Source organism: Falco rusticolus, chromosome 4 (assembly GCF_015220075.1).
Source record: "Falco rusticolus isolate bFalRus1 chromosome 4, bFalRus1.pri, whole genome shotgun sequence".
NCBI lineage: Eukaryota > Metazoa > Chordata > Aves > Falconiformes > Falconidae > Falco > Falco rusticolus.
Window position 1 is genome coordinate 1,859,428 of NC_051190.1, and position 16,191 is coordinate 1,875,618.

The window sequence follows — 16,191 nt, forward strand, 5'->3', positions numbered from 1 at the left end:
AATTTGAATTAACTTAAAATCTGTATATTTTCAATGAAAATGTTAATGTGGGTTAGTAAGATACTGCTTTAAACCAAGGCACATGCTAGTTGATTAGGGCAGTTCAGAACACACTGAAGTAAGTCTTTCCTGAAGTTAATGTTTAATTAGGTAGCCTATTTATTTTGTTTGCAGTTTGTACTAAGGAATTATAAGCCAGTCTTTTCACAGTGTGAGCCAGAAGGACTCGCAGGCTAAAACAGGCTTTACATTAGGAAGCTCAAAATCAGCAGCGAGGCAAGGACCTCAGCAAGCGGCTGGATGAAGATTGTTCTGTAAGAAGTTATTCTTATGAGGCCAAGCATTGTACTGACTGCCTAGGCAGTATGTAGAGGGATGGACGTGCCTGTTGCTGGGATATACTTCTCTGGGCAAAAGTAGAAAATAGCCCATAAATACTTCTTGGGAAGGAAAGAAATCCCTCATGAGTTAAAGATGACTTTCTTGTTTTTTAAAGGCAGTTGTGGATTAATTCTTATATGTGAATTTAAAGTTGGGCTTCCATTCCCTGGAGGAGATATCCCTTCCTTCTCCGCCCCCACCACAGGGCGCTTAACCACAACTTAAATGAGAGGGTGTGACTGTACTGTTTAATTAAATGATGGTATTGACATGAAAACAATTGTGACTTCATTCATGGCGCTTCTTACAGAAGCAAACACTGGGCCAAGATATTACAGCAAAGAAATCAAGGTGAAGTTACTTGTTCAAAAGAGTAGGGAAATAATTGTGCATCTGTCAAATACAATCACTTCTTTGTAAAATTCTCATCCAAAATAAATAATTTGAAGCAATACTGATACGTTTGATATTAATAATAATGTCATCACAGCACTGAATTTTAGGGAGTGGACCAATTACTCTATTATTGTTGAAATGTGATATCAATAGCTCTGTTCTTCAGTTCCGCGTTCATAACTGGATTCTGCCTTCCGAAGTGCATGAATTTCTTCGGTCGTAGGGCAGTTTGCTGCCATTGCCAGTCCGTGCAGCTGTGGCCACCTGACTGTGCTGGGACGCAGCCAAGGCATGTGCCAGCATTCGGCTCCGAGTGCCCTGTGGGTGCAGGGAGGAGGCAGAAGGGTTAGGTGCAACTGCCTCACGGATTTGCTGTTCGTGTATGCCACCACCTTTTGACTATTTAGTTTTTTCCTATTGGTAGAGTTCAAGCCACACTTTATGCGCAAATACAGCTTCCAAGGAAATAAAATTCTGTTGGGCATTTTGCACTAGGCAGAACTGCAGATTTCAGCTTGCTGGTAACGTGTTTGTACATGCAATTATTTATTTGATGGATCTAATGTGTATTGTTGCAAAATGCCAAAAGTGCACATCTTAGAATTTTCATGTGTGACTGACTCCTGTGATGAAGAACTCATGACTTCTTGGCCAGTTACTTTTTGTAATGGGCCAAGAATTTTCCTATTCACCACAAATTAATCAGGTTTAGTGTTGGAGATTGAAGTCCCACTTACTGCTGAAATCTGCATGGAAGGTCTTTCACATGAATGCTGTTTTTGAAGATGACACCTGAGGCTGTAACAATTGTGCTATTGATGGACCTGAATTAATCAGAAAGCCTTATTAATTTGTTCTTTTTGGTTATACATGGAAGATTTTCACAGCAGCTTGGCCCGTTAATTGGGATCATTTGCTTTAATATTACTTTTTTTCATGATCAAGGTGTACCACTGAATCCATGGCCCACTCAGGGCTTGCTCAAGCAGATCAGTTCTCAGAACTCTGAAGTTGCTCATTTTACTAAGTTTCTGGGTTTTGTTCCCAGGTTGACATTACTTTAGGAGCTGAAGCAGTGGTTTGTTAGCTTCTCCATTCCGCACCTTAAAGCAGCTGGTATTTTTGGTCACTTTTCCCTGGGCTAGGGCACGCCCTTGATTTCCAATGAAAAGAGTTAATGCTGGGGCAGGTGAGATTTTTAGACCCTCAGGTACAGTCTTGTCAGTGCTGATTTTAATACACAGATCGCACAAAAAGGGAAAACTTTTTTTTCCCCCCCATTAAAAAAAAACCCAAAACATTTAAGGGTATCTTAATTGTAAAGCCATGGCTTGTTTTCTTTTATGAGGGGGTTTAATTTGCTTTCTGCTTTCAGTTCAGTATCTTTTGAAATTGTCTCACCTTGGTCTCTCTGCTTTCCTTCTTACAATGATCATGCAGTTTTAAAAGATTTTTATCAGACAATACACCAGCAGAAATTTGAGCCGTGTTCTGTTGCTTTGGAAACAAGAACTAATATAACAAAAGTTTGCACGGCTTCACATGAAACATCTATAGGCTACGGCTTTCTGCCCATACACTGCTTAATTTCAGGGAGGTATAGGTTCTCAGGCAAACTTGTTACTTCTCCTGGTGGCTTGAGGGGGACTGTCACTGCATGTTGTAATGCAGTCCGGCTCGCCGTGCTGCTGTTAGCGGGGCTTCTGACGTGTGGTAGCAGCAGGCAGAGTCCGTGTAGCAACAGCTCTCCCCGCCAATCCGCGGAGATGCTCGATCAAGTGGAAGCGTTTGTAGCACTTCCTCTGCTTTTATTTTTAATTTGCTCTTTCCTCATCCCCCCCCTCCACTGCAGCTATAAGGTGACGTCCTGAAGCTTCCACTCTGTTTTGTGCAATAGAACTTGGTTAACAAAGTTTTTTCTGTTAAATCATTTAGTTGTGACCTATATCTGCCAGGAAAAGGTCCTGTATTTTATTTTCCCCTTTCTGTAAACTACTCTACTGCACCAGCTGTACAGTGCAGCTAAGTAAAACATCTGAATTTCCGTGTACACAGTTTTCAAGAGGACTTAGGAAAGAGTGAAGAGATTTTATTAGCATTTACTGCAGTTCATCAACATCCACTTTGATTAACAAGGCTACAGGAAAGGCGGTACTGGAAAATTACTGCACAGAGCACAGCGTAACTCGTACATGCTGTGGACTGCTGAATCGCGAGCGGCTAACACTGGTATTAGTGAGATTCCTCTGCTGAGATGGAGGGGGTTGGACAGCTGACGCAGATGACAGTGGCAAGTAGCGTTGCACTGTGAGGAATGGGGAGAGGTTAAGAATTAATGCAAGTTAGAACTGAACTCTGGTCCCGCCTTCCAGGTATTTAAGACAGCTGGAGGCACGGGATAACAGAAATACAGAAGAAAGTGATCTCTGAGTCTCCTGTCTACTACTCTGTGTTTTGGAACAGAGGAAAATGAGTCTTTTGCTTAAATTCTCATTGCTAGGCAAAAGGGTAATTGTTCCTCACGCCTTCCAACTCCAGCCCAATTATCAGATCCGTGTTACAGCCTGGAAGCAAGCAGTGTCTTTGCTTTGGTAGCAAAGTCCAACCTACAGTAACAGGGACTGAGTTGCAGGGAGGATGTACATGGCACCTCTTTATAAGACAGGTTCTTACACACAGAGGCCCTTTGTGCTTTGTGCTGCTGAGTAGCTGGACCTGCTGTTTCTGACAAGTCCCTCAATTTAACTTGATGGTATTTCATATCCTATAGTCTTGTTTGCATTTGGTTTTAAAATGCTTTCTTACCCAAAGACAAAACCCGATAGCCTGTTGCTCAGCTGTCACTTGGAGGTAGTTGAGGACACTGATCCATGGTCACACAACAGAACACGGTATGTTTGGGAAATGAGCAGTCGCCTTTCCAAAGGCTTTGTTCAAATGGTCAGTATTAAATTTCTCTTTTGATAAATTTTTTTTGCTTAAGAATATGGAGTATCATCAGCTAAAAGTTAGTTCTTTGCTCTTTTGACTTTCTAAAAACAAGCGTGCAAATGTTGAACTTACCTTTCATTTTCTTGAGTGGGATATTTGTGGGGTTTTTTTCACCTGGATGTCCATGCAGGTTGCTTTGTAAGGCTACAGTTTTATCTGCCTTGTTGCAGTTCTCATAAGGCAAGTTAGGGAGCGGGCTGCATGCTGAGCACTTACTGAATGGCGCTTGTAAAGAATGCTCTGCATTCTCCTCCTGCGGAAAGGCACAGCAGTCCATTTTAAAAGAAGTCATCAAGTGGGGAGATGTAAGATATATGCACGTTGCATATATCTGTACCAGGCCACAGAACACAGCCAGAAAGGAAGCTGTTACAGATGCATGGGCTATAAACCAGTCAGCAGTCTCTTAATTAAAAGTGACATTGATATGAAACAGTTGCCACTTTGGGGCATCACATAATGACGACTGTGCATGAGGGAGTTAGGCAAATTTGCTGTGGTACGTTTTCAACAGCGTGCAGTGAAACTAGCCTCTAGAGCTAGCTTTTTAGCCTAGGATCAATATGGAATGCTGTAATATTTCAGTAGCATTTAATTATAGTTTTTCTTTTAGGTAGGTGTCGTAGGTTCTTGGGTCTGCTCTTCTGACTGGTGAACATTTCATTGACTCCATATATATTCTAAGACACGGACATGACTGAAGATGAGACATTTTGCTCTTTAGGCAGTGCAGGAGGTAGCTGGATGTTCACAACAACTGTTGACCAACCAGTCATTCCTTCTGTCTATTTGTTATTGGCAAACCAAGAACTTCTGTCAAGAAACTCAAAACTTTAGTGTAAGGGGTGGGGAGTGGGGGGGATATGAAATTGTCTCTGTTGCTTTCATTATGGAAAGCAAATAACTATTCTGCAAATAACCAAGACAAATTCTGAAAATCAGGGTGTCATTTTCTAGGTAGACCATAGTCCATGAGATGTGCAGAGCTAGAGGTCTCCCTGTCTAGTTTCTATTTTCAGCTCTTATGAGGAGATACTGCACAACTCCACAGTAGCACCCCAGAGAAAAAAAAGCTGTGCAATTCAGACCTGCTTGCTGTTTTGCGTATTCCTGTCCTTTGCTAACGATCTACCAAGCTCTGCAAACCAGTGGAGTAAGTCTGTCAAGGCCTGGACAGTAGTTACGGGAGGGAGGAAGTAGCACATGAACCTGTGCTGGTTCTTTCCAGCGCAGATCAGAAAGGTCAGGATGTATTCCCTACATCCTACTCTGGGCTGTCAGTATGAAATAATTCTAGTCTGGTAACAACAGTGTCTGATGTGTTGGAAAACTGACACCAGGCACCACGGGAACACAAATCAGTAACCTCTTAGTGGTGCAAGGGAATAGCAAAGGAGAATGGAGACTCATAAAATAAACCACTGTACAGCAGCTTTGATGTAAGCTCTGGTAGATCAAGCTTTTTACCCATTTATGCCTGTTCAAATTTCTTTCTCTTCCATACTTTATAGTTCAGCAGAATCTGTTTAATATTTAATTATTTAATTTCTGCCTCTGATCTGAATTTGAATCGCTGTAATGAATTTTCACTGTTCTGTTGTTTACCTCACTTAAAGGATGTGAATTCTGCCAGTGCAGAGCCAAGATAGATTTGGACAAGCTGCAGCGGTTGGGCAAGAGGAGGTTTGTTAGCCATCTAAAAACATCTTAATTGCATTTCAGTGCCAGCCTGAGATACGGCGTGTGCTGTTGCTGAGCGCCGTCCTGCTGTCAGACAGGAGTCAGGAGACCATATAACCTTGCCTATTTTGTTTCAAGATTTTGTACCATTGTGTAGTTCCATAAGTGTATCTTGTGGGAGGTTCATTAAACATTTTAATCATCCTAATTAAGAATTATTTTGCCTTCCATGAAGGTAACTTACCTTTCCCTTCAATACTGACAAACCTAAGTTGCAGGAAACTACTAACCAGACCTTAACGCAACGGGCCTGCAGACTTTTAAAGCTCAAGCGAGATTTTCTGGCTTTCAGCTTTGGGCTGTTTTGGGGGGGTGTGTTGGTTTGTGTTGGTTTTTTTTTTTTCTTGCAGTTGAAAGAAAATGTTAGTATTCATACTTCAGCTGAAAGTTGGAGATCTCTTTGTAAGCACGATTTCAAAACTTGGTTCTGTAGAGAGAATGCCACATCTTGAATCACCAATAACTTTTCTATTCCAAGTAAAACCAATTTTTCATTGTATGCAGTGATATGACAATTAGCGTGGTCTAATAATGTAAAGTGCTTGCCACTAGATTTTCTCTATACATCTTAAAAAACCTCCATCCCCCCCCCCCAAAACCCCAAACCCCAAACTCCAAAACCATAAAAGGTCTGATTTTATTTCTGACTGTACATTGAGAACGCTTACCCCCTGTTGCAAACTGCTGAACACTGAGTTTTTTAGCAAATCAGACCACATGTTCCCTTGTGTAGATGTTCTCAAGTATATGCAAGTCTTTAAGCACTTTCTTTTGAGCACTTTACCCTACCTGCTCAGAAAAGAACGAGAATATTGCTCAAAATAGTCTTGGCTTTATGAGGCAAGCTCGTTGCACAAACATCTGTGGTTTCTGATTTCAGGGTTACAGAGCTGGCTAACCAGCAGTTCACCCAGTGTAGGGTGTCTCGGCGTGTTTCGCTCTCCTGGCAGCGCAGCTGAGACAGCTGCAGGGAAACAAATTCAGTCAGGTTCTGTTCACCACTCAGCCCCTTCACACTCAAAATCACTGCCTTTGCAAAATGTGAAAATACAGCTAAAGGAGTGCTGAGGTAATCAGTACCTAGCAGCAGCTAAAGATTTGGTTAATGAGCCTTTTTTTTTTTTTTTTTAACCGTTCCAGAAACAGGAGCAGACAGGACAAATGACTATACAGCTTTAGACGTTATCTGACTGTTAAAGCATTTTATTCAAGAAATAAAGTTATCCAGTTTAGGTACCCATGTGTCTTAAGCCAAATGACTTCTGCCCTTGAGTTTGCCACATACAAAATTTTCTGTGGGATTCCTCTTACGCTTGCTTGTGTGGGCAGTTGCCTTGGTTCAGATGGCCACGTACTGCACAGTACCTGAAAGCTAAGTAAAGTTTCTGCAGCCTTCTCCCTGCTGGATTCTCCCCTTGAAGGAATTTTTGCCGCTCATGATGCGGTACTCCTTTTACAGTAGTTTTCACAAATATGATCACTCATACCAGACATCCAGTATTCAAGATCTTATTTTAGTTCCCCTGCATGTAGTAGAGGGCTATTTATACTCGCTTGGTTTTGCATGTGACACTTGGAGTAATAGGATATAAAACATTACAGCTTTTCAGATTCCTTGGCTTAGGTTGACTCTCATCTGTGCCATTAATACCTGTAACAAAGTGCAGTCATGGGGGGAGAAAGAGCATAGGTAGCAGAGAAGCCATTGATTTGAGGATCTTCCTCACAAGCTTCTCAGATGAAGTTATTTTCTCTATGAAACACTAGTCAAAGATGTACATGTGCAGTCTTAGTTCTTTTCTAGCCCATCTTTAGAAAAAGCTTAAATTAGAAGAAGAAAAAAAAAATAGCTACAGCCCTTCCAAGAAAGATCTAAGCATAAGCAAAGCTGAATTTGACGTGCTGTCATTTCTTGAAGACAGCTGTGGGGTTTGACTTTTTTCTAGGTTAAAAGCATGTTTTCTGTTTTAGATTCACATAGATTTTTATCTCCTAGATACCTTCTGCAAACACTCCTCTCTTCTGTGTGTGATTTGTAATACCTTCTTTGCATAAGCAAACTGACTGATAAATTATGATCCATTTATGCCTCAGTGCAGTTAATTGCGGATGCTTGGATGCTGCCGTATTCTACAGTTTAACTGGGAATATACTACACTCTGAGTATGCATGTTATGTGTTTAGTACTGCCAAGAAGAGGAGAGATAGCAAAGCATAAGAAACAAGATTATGTGGTGCAGTCACTGTTTTTAAATCTAGATGAATACAAATTTGTGGGGTTGACTTGGCAACTGACATTAATTTTTGATTTATTTTCTTTTGTTATACAGGTGTTGGAGGCAGTAGGAAAAATGTGTTGTCAAATAGTATAGCCTCATTTATCTTGAACAAAAGACAGCCTTGATACTGTGAAGGTAATGGTAGGCAGTGAAAAGAGAGATGAACTGTTAGGTTGCTCAGCCTGTTGCTACCTACTACATGTGTCAACCTTTTTGCCAAAAGAAAAAAGAACACCTAAACAAAAGACTTCCTAGGTTCTGCGGGCTAACAAATGCATGTTTGTTTATATCACCTTACGTGAGCTCTAGGGGATAAAGTACTTTTAAGAAAAAAAAGGTTCTCCTGTATGGGAGTAGTGCTTTAAACTTAATTTTAAAGGCAATAGTTTTTATGTTGTAAAGGAGATTTAATAAAAATAGCTTGTAATGAAACCATATCTAAAGCTGCTAAGTTAGTTAGAAATGTAATTTAACAACAAACCCAAAAACTTACATATGGTTATTTACAACCTCCCAGACTACAATCTGGAAAAGGTGAAATGCAGGACCCGCTACGTGCGGCGACAGCAGCTCCTCTCGCTGAGCGGTGGCACCAGCGTTGCCAGGTCTGTGTTTGCACCCACGGGCTCAGCCAGGCGGCGGGTGGCAGCTTCTGTTGGAGTCCAGTCCCACAGAGCAGGTAGAATGGCTCATTCCTGAAAAAACTCCCCTGCCAGGCTGATAGGCTGTTTTAAAGGCCTATTTTATTTTCTTGTTCTAGTAGATAATTAACTGAAACTGTAACGCTGAGGTTTACGGAGTTGATTTCGTTATCTCATTCCTGAAATGATGATCACTCTGTTTGCTCACATCCTGCTAAACTTCTCAGCTGTGGTGAAGCTGTTCTAAAGGAGTCTTTCAAGCATGCCATTCTTGTTTGTAAACTTTTGTAACCTGGGAGAAAAACTGAACTGATGCTGTTGGGCAGCATTTGACATATCTTGCAGTTGAATTGACACACACTTTGGATATTTTTTTTTTTTTTTTAGATTTTGTGATTTTATTATTTTGGATAATAATATTTTAATTTTATAGGTACAAAAACAGTTTTGTTGTGATAGTCATAATACAAGATCTTTGGTTTTGGGAGAGAAGCAAAGATAAAATGGCAACATATCATGTTTTCAAAAAAGTTTTCCTTTTTATTCTTGGAAAGCAATTTGACTTCTCCTCCCCCCTTCCCTTGAACTTTCTGCTCTTCATAAGTAATTTTCCAACATATAATTAATAGTTCTTGTCTTTACGTCATTTCAAAATTTCTCTGTATCTAACACAAGCATGAGTCTGGAATTCTTTTGTTCTGACCTAAAATAAAAGTCTCAGTGATTGACAAGGGAAATAAACTAAAGAATCATTAGAGGGCTATCCTTAGGTTCAGTAACTGCACCAGGCACTGTTATTTTAAGCTTCTGATCTGTAACAAAACAAACAATTCAAGGGAAGAGCTGTCAAATGTGGATACTGGACACAAAGGTGTTTCAGGTCTGTACTGGGGACCAGTGTGAGGGTGGTTAACATCTGTCTCCCTTGGGCACTTCAGATGGGCCCTTGGATGTGCTTTGTGTTTATGCAAAGTTGTTGCCATTGGTGTTTTTCTGCTTTTATTGAGGATCCAAGCATAGGAATGCCACTAATAAAGCAGTGCCTTTACCTAGCATGCCAGGCCTTGCAGTGCTGCAGTTTTATTCCTCTGGCTTCTAATGGCTGTAAACAGGGCAGATCAACACTGTAGCCTTGGCAGCAGGAGAAATTTTTAAGGCTATAAATAAAAATGAGGTGTCTGGCTCCTGCAGGCTGTTACAGTGCTTAGCTGCCCTTCTTGGCTTCTCTTTTTTCTTTTTCTTCTCTTTTTTTTTTTTTATTTGTTTCTAATCTCTACTGTTAAGGAAAAAAAAAAAGTGTTAAAAAAAGAGAGACCTGTGTGTATTAATAGCATTTCATATTTTCATATTGTTTAGTTCTAGAAAAAAAATATTAGGATTATCTGATCCATCCTCCGTTACCTTAGGTCCCTACTTTCTGTCTTATTCTGCCACTCTTTTTTTATTTATTATCAGATCAGAAAGTGAAAATTTTCTTGCACAAGCAGAGAAGACACCAGCTGTGGCCTCTTAAAAGACAGAGTGAAGTTTGCAATTTCATTCATTTACCGTAGGCATTGTGACTATTTCGTACTGGACGTCCCCCCGTTCACGTTTGGTTTGCCATGAGCTCATTCTGCAGGAGGGGCCCGAGTCAGTTTACTGGTTGTCCTGCCATCCTAGGTGGGGGTGACAAGCCGCTGATAACAGCCTCAGTGACTGACAACAGAATGAGCAAATACTGAGCATGAGCAGATGGTTTTGAACGAGCGGGTTGTCAGCCTTCTTGTTGAAACAGCAACCTGAGACAAGCAGGGTTCTTCTGGCTGTTCATTTCACAAATGGAAGTGGTCTACATGTGGACTGCTGAGCCTGATGGCTGCTGGCATTTGAGAAGCACTGACGTTCAGAACGCACTGACAATATTTAGAGCGGGTAACCCCTCCTGTGCAGATACATACAAATCCTGTCATACTACATTTCAGAGTCCAAGTTCTCTTCTGCGGCATGTGAAAGCTTTCGATAGTCCTGTAAAGCCTTCAGCTGAAATGTTCATTAGCCACTTCTGCCAGATGTTTTCAAGGATTCTGTGAAATACCTGTTGTTCTAGATCAGGCTCTCTGAACACAGCAAACAACCATCATTCCCTTGAAATTGTATCTAAAGCCATACTTCAGATGGTAAAATACAGTATTTTTTGAAATGTTGACTTTTGTGCTGCTGATGGAAGGTGAGATACCAAAATTAAACACCTAACAGTTGCTAGTGATGTCTCATTTCAGCTGAATTACATTATTAGGGAAATCTTCAGTCACATCCTTTTCTGCACGGCACTTTCTTACTTGTTCTTTTACCTGCACATAAACGGTAGAAACTAAATAAGCTGAAGACTTGCTGCTGCTGAAAGGAGTGTGTGCTCCTTTCGTGCTGCGCGTGCTGGGCCCAGTGCTCACTGACCACATGATCAGCAAGCCATGATCGGGCAAGGGGCAATGGCTTTAAGCTGGAAGAGGGCAGGTTTAGATGAGCTATTAGGAAGAAATCCTTTCCCGTGAGGGCGGCGAGGCGCTGGAACACATTGCCCAGAGCAGCTGTGGGTGCCCCGACCCTGGCAGGGCTCAGGGCCAGGCTGGATGGGGCTGGGAGCCACCGGGGCTGGGGGGAGGTGGCCCTGCCCGTGGCGGGGGGGCTGGGACTGGGTGATCTTTAAGGTCCCTCCCAGCCCAACCCAGTCTAGGACTCTACGATTCTAAACCAGTCCTAATCTCCTCACCCAGCAGCAGATGTCCCTTTGGTTCACCGTTGTTCTGTGACAGTTGATTTGGGTCATTTTGTACTCAGGTGCCACAGTCAACTCCAGATACGTAGGAGGAGCACGTGGCTGGGAGAGGGAGGGGGATAAGACAGAAGTGGGAAAGGAGAGAAAGGTGGCAGACTGGTTTGTAGGTTTTAGCACTTAACAGAAAGCTTCCAGATATTTGCAAGTGTTTCTTACTTGCATTTGTTGTACCACATAGCTGGAGTAGCATATAAGTAGAAAGAGCTGTGCAAAATTATCAGTGTTCCTCTGGCATCTTCCCTGCTTCCTTCCCTAAAGGCGTGAGAGCAGGTTTGCTTTGTGTCTTCCATGGAGGGCAGTGAACTGAAGCTACGTGCTCGTACTTACTCGGAGGCAATTTGGTGTGGGGCTGCAGAGTATTACTACTGAGAGAACTAGGGGTTGAGACATAACGTCTTTAAAGACATACACAGCGTACGGCGTGACTGTGTTCTCCAATGGGATTCCAAGAAATTTCAACTCACTTTGTCACATCATCTTTGTGGTATGTCTTGTATTTTTCTTTCAAATACTTAGAAATCTTCATTAAATTATCTGTATTAGGAAATTTACAGTTAAGAAACTGTTGGTGGAGTGTTCCAAGACATAATAGTGAGTTTGTTTTGATCACCTGCCTTCATCTGATTGCCCTAGTGAGGATTCTGATCTTGACAGTTCTCTTTGCTACCATCTCATCATTTAGATTTCTTTGAATGTACATTTTGGCAATACTTGGATTGCCAGTAAATTCTATGACATTGCAGTGTTTAAAAGTTAAATGTATGTGTAAAGTATTTTTTTAATGATGATTACTGGTGTATATGACAATAAAAGGTTTTTTTTATGTTAAGCTTTGAAGAGAAAATGCTTTTAATTAACAAATAGTTGGACGAAATAGAAACCAGTGAATTCTGCCTTTAGTTGGAGAGAAAACAAGAAACTACACATGCGCTCACACACACACATGAAATGTAGGAACTACTCTGCTGTGCTAAATCAGTGTCCCTTATTCAGAGGAGTAACTTTGTTTCTGTAATTAGAAATGAAGTACTGCATCTCGGAAACTTCACCTCTAATGCTGCTAAATTCATGTCCTTGTTAGGAGAGAAGGTGGACTGATTCACAATTTATACTCAGCGAACTCTCCACTGCCAGGGAGATACGTGAGGCTGGAATTCCAGATTGTAGAAGAATCCGTTCCCTGGGTGGGCTGGTTAACTCACAGCCTGCGCTAGCTGTTGGTAAATAGCAGGTCATCTTTAATTTGAACCAGCTCCTGCAAACGATCTTGTTTATATGGGGAAAGGGAAGGGGATCACACGTCTTCAGACTACACGGGCACATTCATTCCTAATGCGCAATAACAACAACCAACTCTGAAAAACAAGGGAGAATAGATGTGTGCAAACTTCATCGGGTTTGGGTGGGTTTTAGGCAATTCACTGCTCCTTTTGCACTAATATTACTATTTTTAGTTAAAAATCAACATTTTTTGAGTGCGGAGTTATTTGAATGGATCAGGTAGAATTGACCTTCATTTCTTACCCATGTAAACAATGAGTAAATGTATAGCCCAAAATATCAAGAGAAATGCACGACATCTAACATTTTAATCTGCTGTAGTTCTTTATTTCATTTATGGCCTATCAGTTTTTTGAAACAGCGGATTCATTACCCTCTGTAGCAGGCTCAGGTTAACATTTTATGCTTCTTTTCTTGATTAAATTAAACTCTAACCCTGAAAATAGGGATGATTGAGTCAGTGGTTGCTATGGAAATGTTAATTTGATACATAAAGCTGTAATTGCATGTTTGTTTCCCCCTGATTTGCAGCTTCTCCTAAACCTCTCACCATTGGTAACTGCTGCCTTTTGCAAGGCATCCAGAAGGATGGTGAGTGTCCCGTAACCTGCTTCAGGCAAAACGAGCTAGATAAGCTTAATAATTTAAATGGGTGATCCAAGCTAACTTGTCTGAATTTTTGCCTGAATGATAAGATAGTGCTTGTATGAGGTATCTGCTGGCTCGGTAGCGGAGGTGGCAGCACCCTGGCAGAAAGGCAGCTGGCAACTTCAGGTGGTTAAGTTGTCTTCTCGCTCATCTTAACTTTGTACGAGATATACATCTGCTTGCTTAGTGGTTTTGGGACAAGAGCTACACTTACATCTTACAGCAAACTTAGTAGCAGGCTTTCGTACCTAGCTAAAACACGTTTTATGGTGGTTTAACCCAGACTACGTTCTTAGCAATGCTTGTTTTAACCATTGATTAGCCACTGTTCATCGGAGGTGAGGGGGTGGGACAAGGAATATTTCAGGTTTTGAGAAGAACTGCCCTTCTGAGAACTGCAGATTTTCATTTTGGCAATTGGGACAGTAGGAGGTGCAATTCAGGAAGACGATCTCTAGCTGAATGGTTCATACTGACTTTGGCTTACCACAAATTGCTAATCTCCTTCCTGGTCATCATCAGATGAATGGTTTTTCTTTTTTTCACTTTAAGGAAGGAGAACTACAGTTTTCCATTTGAGGTTTTACTGCACAATGGAAGATTCTTGCCTCTTCTACCTCAGAAATGAATGAAGCAAGTTCAGGTACTTATCTATTCACTGACTGCGTGTCCAATCCATATACATACAATTTTCTAAAAATAGAGATAATGTTCTTCTGAAAAAATCAGCTGATATAATCAGAAAACACACTGGTGTCTCCCTACATCTAACTCCCTCAACTCTTCAAGTCTTAAATAACAGCAGCGTACTTCAAAGTTAAATAAAAGTTGAGATCAAATCCAAGTTGAGTTCGGAGTTTAATTAGATGTATACCAGTCTGACCATCTCAGAAAGATAGATCAGGCTGGCAAAAAAAGTAGTAAGATGGCTATCTCTAAAGGTGCTCAGAGGAAAGCATAGCCTGTGGAATATGGGGGGGGGGGGGGGGGGGGGGAAGTGCGTTTTTTAATACAGTATACAGGCATTTGCAAGAAGCCGTCTATTTTAAAAGTTATAGCTGAGCTTGAGTTTTGTCATTCTTGCTGAAATGTGTCTGGAGGATTATGTGCTGATCTGGAGGAACGGAGAGGTTCAAGAGGGGGTGTGTTTTCTGGGAGAGAGGCCAAAGGTGGCTTGTAGCAGGGCAGTAGGCCTGTTCCCTGTGTTGTGTTTGAAACAAAATACCAAATCAAGTAGGCTTAAATCAAACATGCTGTATTTTAAACATATCTATGTGAGGAACTGGAAGAAAAAATGCGGTTGTAGAAGTTTGTAGGTGTGGAAAAGAACGCAGCAAAGAACTTCTTTTGGTGCCCTGAATACCAGGGATGAGGTTAGGTCTGGGGGAAAGGTCCCTTGCGTTGGGAACCAAGACTACATCTTCGTGCCGAGGACAGGACAGGGACATTCTGAACCACTTATTTTCACTGCAAGAGGAAGCCACCTGGTTGCAAGGAACCCGACCTTTATGGAAGGTTCTCCTATCAAGATTTTCTCTTGCTTCTTAACTGTTGAGATAAAATCCAAAGCATTCTTTTTTTGGTTGTGTATATAAACTGCTCCATCCATAGTCGGGGTTTAAGATACATTATCTACGTTGTGATGACTAGCATAAAATCTGTGCCTAGCCTACTGCAGAGCAGTGCTCTCTGTGCAACTCCAAATAAGCAGGAGTGCCAAGTAAGAGGATGCAGTTCGTTGCTGGACAATTAATCAGGAGTCTCATATTAACTGGGATGTGTCCTTCAGGAAGAACTTCACAGCACCTTTGTCTTGTGAGGCTCTTTGGTTAATTGGCATGATTATTTCTTAATTGCAGCCTTAACTGACACTGCTTTTGCATTTAATCAGATTGATAATGTTGATAATGTTTCAAAACCCTAGAGCTAATCCATATTGGAATAATTTTACAGTCCCAGAAAATGAAGACTCTAATTCTGTTTTGTAACATTAAATAACACTGTTTATATTCTTTAAAAGTAATGTGTGTGATGTAGCCTTGGAGGCTGGCAGTTTTCAACTGTTATTCCTTTTGAGTATGAAAATTGGAGCTCTAAGACAGCACCTCAGTAAAATACTTCACCAGCTCTTTCAAAGCTGATGGCTTCCAACTGGAAACTTAAGTAAGTTTGTGATAAGGAAGAGTCGATAGAGACATTGTGAGCAGTCTGTACAGGTGCCGTAAGGTGTTTGCTGTAAAACTACAGTCATCATGAGAACTGTCAAAATGCAATGGAGTTGTTAAAACACTTGTCCTACTTTTACTTTACCATAATGGTCATCTTCCTTGACATGTATATTTAGAATTATCAAATCCAATGCAAAACTGAGCAACAGTCCCAACCAGGTGTCCCGAGACACTCTGTGTAGCTCAGGATGGAGTTTAAAGGAGCTACTACTCATAAATGTGTCCACAAAGTTTAGACTGTCATTTCATAAAAGCTAATTCTGCCTGTAACGCTAAAGCATTTACCTGCTGGCATATAATTTTGGCCTGGAAAGGCAAATTTTTATGTAAATTATTAGTCATGAACCAAACCAGACAAAGGTTCACAAGGGGCACGTATTGGGAAGCAGGGAAACCGGTGACGTGGAGTTACTGAAGATGATCATCTATGTTGTGTATCACTTTTTTTGGTGCAAGTCTGAGGCGGGCACTGCTGAAGCATGCCTTGAACCCAAAGTGTTACGTGGAATGGGTAGTCTGGGGAGGAGTGCTTGGGATGATAAATGGCCTGTCAGCGCAGAAGCCTGGACAGCCCGTTAACTCTCCCTGGAAGTGTGCCATGTGGTCAGTCGTCACGAGTTTCTCCTTTGGCAGAATGAAGTTCTTTTCCCTGCTGGGAGAAATCATTTTTTCTGTGGAACTCCAAAACGTGGATTTTGGCCAGACTTCATGAGACGAGGCTGACACTGACAGTGCCGCCGGCTCCTTCAAAGAGTTCGGTGAGTGAGTTACCTGTCTCTGCGCTGGAA

At 41.4% G+C, this 16,191-nt stretch overlaps 1 long non-coding RNA gene across 4 annotated transcripts in view; it reads left to right on the top strand.

Moving 5' to 3' along the window:
• Positions 1–209: 209 nt before the first annotated feature.
• LOC119147520 overlaps positions 210–16,191 on the top strand; it is a 28,802-nt gene continuing 12,820 nt past the window's right edge. For all 4 annotated transcript variants that reach the window (XR_005104058.1, XR_005104060.1, XR_005104059.1 and 1 more), the window contains exons 1-3: positions 210–314; positions 13,728–13,818; positions 16,037–16,161. This is a non-coding gene — a long non-coding RNA (uncharacterized LOC119147520). The remainder of the gene's footprint in view (positions 315–13,727; positions 13,819–16,036; positions 16,162–16,191) is intronic.